Source organism: Acipenser ruthenus, chromosome 6 (assembly GCF_902713425.1).
Source record: "Acipenser ruthenus chromosome 6, fAciRut3.2 maternal haplotype, whole genome shotgun sequence".
Classification (NCBI taxonomy): Eukaryota; Metazoa; Chordata; class Actinopteri; order Acipenseriformes; family Acipenseridae; genus Acipenser; species Acipenser ruthenus.
In genome coordinates, this window is record NC_081194.1 from 32,560,986 (window position 1) to 32,572,368 (window position 11,383).

The window sequence follows — 11,383 nt, forward strand, 5'->3', positions numbered from 1 at the left end:
TAGTGAAAAAGGCAAATGGGAAAATGTTTTGTAAAATGTTACTGTGTCGAATGAATAAGGAAAATGAAGAAGACACTGATGTAGACAAAACACTGGAGGAGGTGAATACTGCTCAACAAATGAATGATAGGGAGACTGCAGATACTAGACTAAAGATATTAGTATTGAAAAGAGGCTGCAAATGGCTATTGAGAAATCTCTAGAAACCCCACAACTATCATCAGAACAAGAAAATGAAATGGCCAATACCATCAAAGAAGAATTAACTGTGGCAAAGCTGACAACGTCATACATTTTGAGGAGGAAGTAACAATTTGACTAAGATCCTGCATTTGTAAATTTGAGCATGGAGTTTATTGGAACAAGGACATCTGCAATATTTTGGATTGATAATTGCTGTTCTAAACCGGAACTGTCGAATGAAGGAATGCAGCAGAATGAAAGATTGCAGTGCTTGTAAAATGGATGCCGTGCTCTGGTCTACGATTGGAGAGTTGAGTCCATAATGTGAAGATAAGAGACACCACTGACACGACCTACAGGGATACGAAACCAAACAAAGAAACGACAAGGAGGCATAGACTATAGGGCTACTTATGGGAACAGTTTGATTACATATGTGATTAGTGGGTGGATTACCCTTTCAGAAAAACAACATAGTTTCCAATATGTGTGTTGCTGCTTTGTTAGTCATTACCTGCAGGGAAAAGGCCCTGAAGCGATGGGAACAATTTCACTTTCCAGGTGAAATTAACCAGGATTGGAAGAGAGTCTAAAACCATAGTTTGTAAACAGATTTCTGAACATAGTGTAGTACCAGATGTCATGTTTTTTAAAAAAGAATATTATTATTTGTTTGTTTATTTAGCAGACACCTTTATCCAAGGCGACTTACAGAGACTAGGGTGTGTGAACTATGCATCAGCTGCAGAGTCACTTACAATTACGTCTCACCCGAAAGACGGAGCACAAGGAGGTTAAGTGACTTGCTCAGGGTTACACAATGAGTCAGTGGCTAAGGTGGGATTTGAACCGGGGACCTCCTGTTTACAAGCCCTTTTCTTTAACCACTGGACCACACAGGCTCCTATATATGTGTTTCTTTCAAAACTACCCATGCAAGACCTATATAGTGAATGGATATAAGTGGCAGACAAAATGTATGGAACTATTTTGTGAGCTTCAATCACTTCAGGGGAGCAGTGTAAATAATAATGCATCTAATACAGGACAGACACAGTATTTTAAAATCTGAAGCAGTGCTCCAGATAAGGTTTTGGGTCTGGGAGTAACTTACCCTCTATTTCAACACTGAGAGAGTAAAATGTATTTTCAGGGGGGTAAAATGCAACATTACCTTGAAGTCATGAGTAATTTCAATAAATACTGTACAATCTTTAATGATAATGGGGTAGGCATTAAAAAACAAGCCTTCCATTTTAACTGCAATGTTACTTTGAACTGTTGTACAGCCACGTGTGTGTTCTACAAGGTTCGTTATCAGCTTTTTTAGAGGTATCACACTGACTCTGTAAATTAATTACGTTACTAATATTTTAACATTAAATTCTTAAACTCAATGAACTTAATTCTTAAACTTCAATATAAAGTCATACAGGTAAATGCAATTAGGAAATACATTAATAAGTTATAAAACAGTTTATTTAATATTATAGCATCTTTTTTTAGTGGCTGCCTCTGACGATGGTTCCAGTTGGATTTGTAGCTGGACTGGGGTGTTTACGTGTCAACCTGTGTAACTTCAGATTTTTTCTTATTCTTACTGTGATTGGCTACAAAGACAAAGGGCTAGCCAGAGATTGGATAATGTTTGTTGCTATCACTAAACAAAATTTTAATTTTTAATTCATAAAAACGGCATGTACGCAGCTAATCTGGACCGATGCCTGAAGGCATGCACCTTTCTTATTTACACATGTAGCTGTGTATTTACAGGACAGTTAATATTGAAACACATTGTGAAGTCCACCTAGCAGTGTTCATTGGCCATCAGCAGTATAATTAATCATTCATAATACAAGTTATGAGTCAGTCCGTATTTTAATCTCACATTAATGATGCAACAAGCTCATAGAAGCATCTTGTAATGTATGGTCATTACTAGAAAAAGTGTTGCTGGGTCATTCTACCATTACCTTTTGCACTTTGTAAAAACATGGAAAAGCAACATTTATTTTTTCAATAAACTTTTTTTATTAGAAAAACAAAAAACACTTTTGCTGGGCTAAACAGCAGAAACCTGTGAATCACAAGTCATAAATACCTGTCTAAACTATATTTGCATCAACTATGTTACAGACATATTTGACAAAGTGTTCAAGCTATTTCAATTTAAAATCAAACATTTTTAGACAAATACATGTCCCTAAATGAAGTTCTTGAAACATTACAATAACTGTTGTCAAATAACTCAGTTTTTAGTTTAAATGCTATTGCAGAATCTACAAACTGCACTTTGAAGCACTTACATTTTTATAGAAAAGTATTAGATATCAGCATGATTTCCACAAAATATTTGGGATGGATCATTCTCTTGTCATTTTTGTCAATAAACAAAGTAAGTTATGTTATTATAATATTGTGGAGTAATATATTTGCAAGTAACATAGTTGACAAAAGTAACATAATTGAAGGGACAGTGTTTTAGCTGATGGACAGACAGTAACCTACTGTCACACAAAGTCACTAGCACTCCTTTCAGAAGATATGACAGAAAAATGGAAATGTGTTTTACTGGACAATGCAGAGAAATACTGGCCGTATTAAACAATAGTCCTTTATGATACATACTAGAAGAATACATTTTTTAAATAGGTTCCTGTGTGGAGTCTTGTGTTTTATCAATTGAACTTTCTTGAGAAAGTTCAGAAGAGCTCTTCCCACTGCCAGGAAATCATTTGACTTTTTCACTAACAAAAGATCTTCTATTTGAGCTGGCTGCTACTCATATCTGATATCTATTTGACCAATTCCCCATTTATAGTTTCTAGAACATTTCTATTTTCCTGACCTGATTACTTCCCATCAAAGTTAGTAGTTGCTGACTCAAATATCTCTCACCATAATTACCATCCTATTTGCAACCAGCAAAAAGTCATGGTTTGTGGTTTCACAGTTTTAAATACTTCTTAAATATACTCACTGTACAATATATGTTTTGATACATTTGTAATTTGTGAATTTAGTGCTCTTGTGGTTTAGATTTAGTGCTCATGATAGTTAATGACTCTGCCATTCAATCCTAGGCCTCAAGCAGACTGTGACGATTGGGCCAGATTGTACCATACTCTGTGGTGGTTTTGTGACATGGACTAGATTGAGGCCACCAAACTGATTTCACTTGTGACCTGAGCTGAGAGTACTGAGAGAAGTTATAAAAGATCATTCCTTAGCAGTGGCATACAACTGATAGAACACAAGGCTCCACACAGGAACCTATTTAAAAAATGTATTCTTCTATTATGTATCGTAAAGGACTATTGTTTAATACGCCCAGTATTTCTCTGCAGTAAAACACATTTCCATTTTTCTGTCATACCTTTTGAAAGGAGTGCTAAACCAGTTTTCAAAATCCATTTTTTTATTGGCAACAGCAAAAGTCTATTTTGTATTGAAGATTTTTATGTTACTGCTAATTATACCTCAAATTTAGATATGCACATATGTCATATACAACTAGAAATAAAAGTTGCTGTTTTTACCTGGTACCTAATCACTTCCTTTAATGTTTGTCAGTTTCACTCCATTGGCCTGGCTGCAATCAGACCATGTAATTGGCAGCCATTACAAATCAAGAGGACTGAAGATCCACAGAAGACCTCTGTACCTCTTTTCATCCGCATAACCTAAGAAAGAGATGTTACCAAGCTACTGAACCCTGGAGGTCAGGGTACGTTTCTGTCTAGAGACCTAGAAGGCTAAGCAGTGGTGGGCGCTGAAGCGTATGTGGTAACTAGCCCCAGTTGACTATCCTCCCTAATCCCACTGCAGTGTATTGGCCAATGCAGAGCTCCACTTTGGTACCCATCCAAATTTTGCCACAAGTAGGTTTTGAACCATGGTGAAATCCTAAGCTCCACATACAACTAAACATGTTCTCTCTTTTTTGTATCACATGGTCCAAAATTAGGTCTACTCATGACATGAGTGAAACAAATCACTCTATTTGAATCGTGCCTTACAGGGCACATATTGTAATTATAAACCTCATCGACCTCCTCACCCAACCAGGTTCCGTGCAGAGGTCATTATCCTACAGTAGATTCCGTCTAAAACCCGAACCAGACTTTAAAATCTTGAACATACATTTCAAGCAGCCTAACCATCCTAAGCAATCCAGTCCAAAATATAACCCATAAACACAAAATACAATTCAATAATACAGCAGATAACAGTGTCAGTGATAGTTACATCAGGATATGATTAAATACAAAATACTACAGATTAAACACTTGGCAGATTACAGTACTCTGAAGTACAGGATTAAATGCAGTAAGATAGGGGGCAGATAAGAGCAAGTAAAGCGCATTTAAGGAAGGGTGATAAGTGTCCCAGGGGAAGGTATACAGGTAATATAAACACATATGTGCGCCCTTTAGAAATACTGTAACATTTATCGAACATGGATGACAACACTGCATACTTTCCTAATAACAATTGCTAAATAATACAGTATAAAATACAGTATAATGGCTCTACATATCTAAATTGATCCTACTGCGTGCAACCTCAGAAACACACAGATATGTGCATCCATTCTCTCTGGCTGGGATGAAGGAACCTGCATCGACTATGTGGTGATCAAGTTGCAGCTACTAGTCCTCCTTAAGTCTCACTTTGGCTATATTCTATCAGAGAGTCATTACATTACATGCAAAAATACATATTTTCTTAATACAGCTTTTATCTTCAGGACTCTTGACATCCATTGGTGACAATCAAAGGACAGGAAACGTAAATTTTCATATAAGCTATCATCCAGTAAATCTCATTCAAATGAAATATCACACAAGCACTTTTTTCCATCACCAATTGAGCATATTCCTCCTTGTTGTATACTGACTATCTGATGTAAAAATATATTGCACAATGTATGGATAGCAAAAGATTTAGTACTATATCTATCTATCTATCTATCTATCTATCTATCTATCTATATATATATATATATATATATATATATCCAAAACAATGAAAAAAAACTTTCGTGCAAATGCAGTGCTTCAGTTTACTAGGGGTGCTGATTAATATAAGGTAATGTCCATAATATAGCAATTGTCTCTATCGATTCACGCCAACCAGCCAGAAATGTTGAAACAAACCTCATTTCGTTATGCTTCAGGACTGTAGAGCCAAAACATGGTTGCACACTTTGTGATTTTTCTGAATGATCCACACTACTCATAAGTCCAAAATTAATTTCATTTTTATTAAACAAACATTTTAAAAAATATGATGAAGACTCTTGTAGTCGAAACGCGTCATGGACATGGATGCGGCAGTTTTTATATTTTATATATTTTATATAAAGGTATATATATATATATATATATATATATATATATATATATATATATATATATATATATATAATTTTCTTTTCCCTTTAAATATGTATTCACATAGAAAAGAAAAAGCACTGCTTCTACCCAGATATACAATTACCATGACACATTTTACTATGCTTTTTAGAGTTGTGGTAGAGTAGGTGTTCCCGACCTTAATCGGAGGCTTTAGGACCCTGGGGGTTAAGAAAGATCTACTCCATCTTGGTGAAGGTGGCTGCAAGAAGGAGAAGGAGAAGGAGAAGGAGAAGGAGAGAGAGAGAGAGAGAGAGAGAGAGAGAGAGAGAGAGAAAGAGAGAGAGAGAGAGAGAGAGAGAGAGAGAGAAAGAGAGAGAGAGAGAGTAACACAGTGAGAAGCCAACCATGCTGTGTAAGGGTTTGGGTATATTAGTCCTGTGTGGACTGCAAACTATACTTATGTGAACTACAATGTTGTCTCTGGGTGAGTGCAATTTCTGCCACTGGCCAGCCCTGACCGCCTGTTATGTTACCACAGAATGTATAAATCAGTTTTATTGTATATTGATTAGTGCAGTATAACGAGGTTGGAATAGTTTATGGTGTGCACTGCATTGAGATGTTTTTGAATACAGATTTTAAAGTGAAGTCAAGGGCATTTAGACGAAGCATTCATTTAATGCATCCCTGGTTTTCATTAGTGAGCAATAGTAAGTATAGTCTGTTTAAAGTTCCTTTAAACCGTAGGTTATCGGTACAGTTTTGTCCAAGGTTAATTTCCTCTGACATTTTGGCCGACATTAATAAGGCAAGCTTGTTATATGGGAGTTGACGTGATTGTTTCAGAAATCAGCAAAGCCTGGCTGTGGTAAAAAAAGAAACTAAACAAATACGACATTCCTCATTTAAAACAATTATTACATATGAAATAACAAGACAAGATTACCATACCTTACTGTGACAGAGAGTGAATGAATCCTAGTCAACAATCTCCCTTCCGACTGAGGGCGCTGTATAACAGTGTGCCTCGTACTGGATGGTTCGGCCGTTCATTCCAGGGTCAGTCGGAAGCCGGCCATCCAGGAACGGGGTGGAGTCACAATACCAGAAGTCATCGCCCTAGTATGGTGAGCGATGTGTCAGTCATGGATTGGAGGAGACGTGATTGAACTAGCTATCGAAGGGGTGTGACTAAGAGTATTTTAAGGGATGTGACGATGCAATCTGTTCCTTTTCTTATGGCTGAGAAAAGACCTGTAAAGGATGAACTAAAGAAAAGTAACCGTGAGTGTTTTTGTGCTTGTTTGTTTATTGTACCAATAGTTTTTGTTTTATAATTATTAGACGGCTTACACCGGGAGCTTTTGCTGTGAAGCCAGCATTAAAACCCGGAGTACAAAACACCACACCAGTCACTTTAACTGTGTGTTCACCACCAGCACAGGAGAACCACAAAAAGGACAAAGAGCAGTGCTTGTATTGTTGTATATCATTTCGGGACTTTAACTCTTATTATTGAGCTGTGCAAATACACATTGCTGTGTAGTTGCCAGCATTATTATTTGACAGTGCCAAACCGTGACAATAATTAAAATAACAGTTTGGAGCGTGAACACTGTGTTATTGTCGTTGTTTGAGCACTGCATCACCTCTGCACCTGCACATTACTAGCCACTTTGCTACACTTACCTATCACAAGTCAATGCAACCAGAATAGAAGCCACACTCACCAAATCACAGCTATTTTGGGCTGGCCTCCAAGTGAGATTTGAACTAGTGGAAAAGTATTTTCTTATCCAGTACTTCACTGCCAGGTGCTACGGAAACTGGTAGATGTTCTAGACTGATAAAAACAACTGTGGCGGTCAGATTTAAGGTAACTATAGCAAGGCTGCTTTCAATAGGGTGGGCCTGACAGCTTAAATCATGTTTCCATATGCTCGCTTCAGCAAGAGGGCTGCTGACATACGAGCAAACGCTACTAAATTGTAAGAACACACTGGAGTCTTCTATTCCATTACATTTTGCAGGTGTAATGCAGAAGTCATCTGTCATAAACAAAACACAGGCTTTATCTCTGTGTCTAAAATGTATCTTTCCAACTAATTAATGATGTATATCAGACATACATTAGCACCACAAGGTTTAATAGGACACATGTAAACTAATGAATAAATAATAATATAACAAAATGATACTGCTCTCATTACTGAACTGAAGTAGAAACTATAATGTTTTTTCTCTTCCCTTTGAAACATTTTCTGTATTAAAAGCACTAACGGGTTTGACAGTTGTAAAATCGAGCACCCACAATGTCATGGCCAGATGCTACCTGGGTTTGTTAGAAGGCTGGTGAAGAGCAATAGTGGGACGGTGTGCAGAAATAGACAGGCACAGACACAAAGGGCCTGGAATAGAATTGAACTGTACAGTTAGTACAGCAGCTCAGGAGATACTATTTTAAGTACGGTCAAAGCTCCTGGTTGGTTATCATCTGTGGATTACTGTAGCAGGGTGATTGCCCTACACATGTGTAAATTAGTGTTGCTATAATTTTATATGGGGAAATGGGTTTATTGTGTGTTTTTTTGGAGTGATTAAATTATTGTTTACAGACGGCGCTCGATTGACTTGCCGCCTGCTAGGCTTGGTTGAGGGGAAGGGCAGCAAGTGATTGGCTGTGCTGGTCCTCAATCAGCAGGTGGGCGGGTCTTGACCGAGTGTCCGTCAGGTTAAAAACATCCGGTGGAGATCGCTCAGGGCGACTGCAAGGCCATGCTCCAGAGGGGAGCTGCGTATATTCAGGAGGAGAGGGTCCGCTCTGCAGGAACGACAGCTACGCAACCCTGAAACTGCAAATGGTGCTTGTGAAGGCAATGCCAGCCAAGGCCTTATGAAGCAGTAGGAGTCATCATATGAATACCAGCTCATAAGTAGGTTAGTTTAGGGGATAGTGATCCCAGGAAGTAATGTACAGCGAGGGTTACGTAGTGTAGCCGGTTCCTGGAGCGGGATGCCTCGTTTATAAGGCTAGCGCTCGCCCTGTGTTTTTGTACTGTGTTTTATTTTGCCTTTTGTACAGCTTGCTGTATGTGTCCTCTGTGTGTTACACCATCACTGGTAACATCACATGACCCCTTTATTTACTTTCTTTACTTTCTTTTTGTATTAATAAATCCTGCGCGCCTGTGCTGGCGTTTCAGCTCCACCTCCCATGTCTCTCTGTATTGCTAAAGCAGCGGTTACCCACACACGTGACACGAGCACCCTGTCATAATTACCAACAAGTCATTAGAAAAGAGTTTATTGGATTACATCTATGGCTTTTTAATTCTTCATTGTGCTGTAGCTTATAAAATAATTACATACATTTTATACACCCTGTTTAGCCATTCACTTTATTGGTCTTAAATGTGTAGTTTTAAAAGAAATGTATGTTGAAGCAGATATGTCATTACATTTTTAATACACAATATCCAGTATTACACTAGGTTGAAATCTCAGTTTGCAACCCATGCCTTTATAGTCTTGCACTTCCATAATTGTTTCACAAGCAGAGTAAAATTGACTCCACCCCTTCAAGGCCTTCTTTCCAGTCAGTAACCAGCCAGCAGCATCCCTAATGACATTCAGCCAGTAAGATGTGGTCGTGCAGCCTAGCGAACAGCATACCCAGGAAACAGGAGCAGGTGTTATAAAGTGCTGAAATGCTAAGCTACAGCTATCACGGTGAACTAAGAACACAACCTTATGCTCTAGCATAATGAACAGAACTTAGCCAAGGAGTTGTCTCTCAGATCCTCTTTTATATGTGGTCAAGCCAAATGTCTGGAAAACAAAATCAACAACAAGAGCAAAACAACAAGGGACTAACTAAAATGTTTTAAATGCTAATAAGAAATAAGATTTTAAATAATTTGTTATTACCTCTTTAACATACTATAAAGAATTCCCGTCAGTTTATATGCCAAATGTCATCAACAAAAAATCTTGCATACAGCTGTCATGTGCCAAGTACACTACCTGCTGGTTTTTACAGTTACCCCAGTACATAGTTTGTCTGCTAGGTACAGAACTACAGCAGTTTTGAGGGGCCAACTTAATTAAGTTTAAATCAACAAATTGAGTGAATGAACGTGTATTATAAACTGATGAACACATCATAGATATCAAATGTAATACATTTTTAGCTCTGTATTCCCAAACTTCTTTAAACCAGCAAAAAGGCTGTGTCTGTGTTATACAAGTCTAGCTGTTGGATTTGTCGTGAATGGTATATCTTATCATACCCTTAAACTTAATCTACAAATTCTTTAAAAATGTCATGATTAGTTTGGAAGTTCTAGAGATGTTTGTGTAAAAGCTTCCTATTAAAAACACAAGAACAATTATTAGAATTCATATCACATAAATTCAAGATTACTTTTTTGTGTTTGTACATTCTTAAAACATTTCTGTGGCATCACCCTTTGATCTTTTGTTTGGTTCATTCTATGAATCTTCTAACTAAAAGTGGATGTGTGGATTTGAAGAGAAGGGGAGCTGTATTGTTGGTTAAGAAATTCTCAGTTTGTGCTACAAATCTACAGAAAACTGTGGATATGTCAAATAATCCACAGAAAACTGTTGATTTGTTAACGAAACCACAGTCAGAACAATTTGACTGAAAAGTGAATACCATTTTATTAAGCAACAATCATTTCAACAATTAATTTGTATTAGAAAATGGCTTGCGATTTCAGTTTTGCGATTCATATTATTTGCTAAAAGTAATTTAATTAAACAATGTAAAAAAAAATCATAATTACAAACTGTGACAAAGTTGCTTTATTTCTTATATATATTTTATTTTTTTATTGCATCTTTGTAATATTGGCTTGATGCGGGAATCTACACAAATTTATTTTCAATTATAAAATGGGTCTTTTAAATACTCTATCCTGATTGGTCAAAACAGGTCACATGGGGGTGTGAATATTACAGCATATTCCCATGGGTTGAAACTTTTTTTCAAAAAGGGGGCGAATCACTTGAAGATATCCATATGCCACTAGAATTTAGAAAAAGAAATGGTAGCCATATTTAAATTTATATTAATAAACACGACTAACCACATTTAATATATAATTTTGAAAAAAACAGTACCCATATTTAAATTCACAATAAAGATGACTGACATGTGTATATTAATTTTGATCTTTTGGTAAACCAAACTCTAGATGAGATTTTGGATGAGTCTGAATCAGACACCAACACTTATTCAAGTGGTGAAAAAAAAGTAATACTGCTAGGCATCAAACTTACCGAAGCAAGGCTTCTGGACATAGAAAAAGAAAAGAATTAAAAAAATACACAGAAGTCCACTGCCTGAGCATCGGGTGTCTTTTATGCCACTGTCCAAGTATTTTAAAATGCAAACAACATCTTTGTTGCCACTGTGAAACAGTACCACAAATCTGGCATGGATACCTCCTGTCACTACTCCCGGATCACAAAGGACGATTACAAAACAATGATAATAATAATCTTCCCCAACACTGTCACCTGACACTGCCGCAGGTCTTGTGAGAAAGGTTTGTTTTGATGTGCAACTAAATATGGCCAGACATGGCAAAGAAGGTCAGCGTGATTGTCCTGCTGCACTTCCTCAGACAACGACAAGGACAACAATGAATCACAGACCATGTTGCTCTAAATCGCTTGCTGCAGCTCCACCTACTGTTCAGAATGAGCATCTAAAAAAAGGGCCTGTAAATCTTCAAAGCTGCAATTTCAATGGCAATGTTCAATTTAACATCTATAGTGCTTGTTTTTAGTTTATTAAAAAAAAAATAATAATA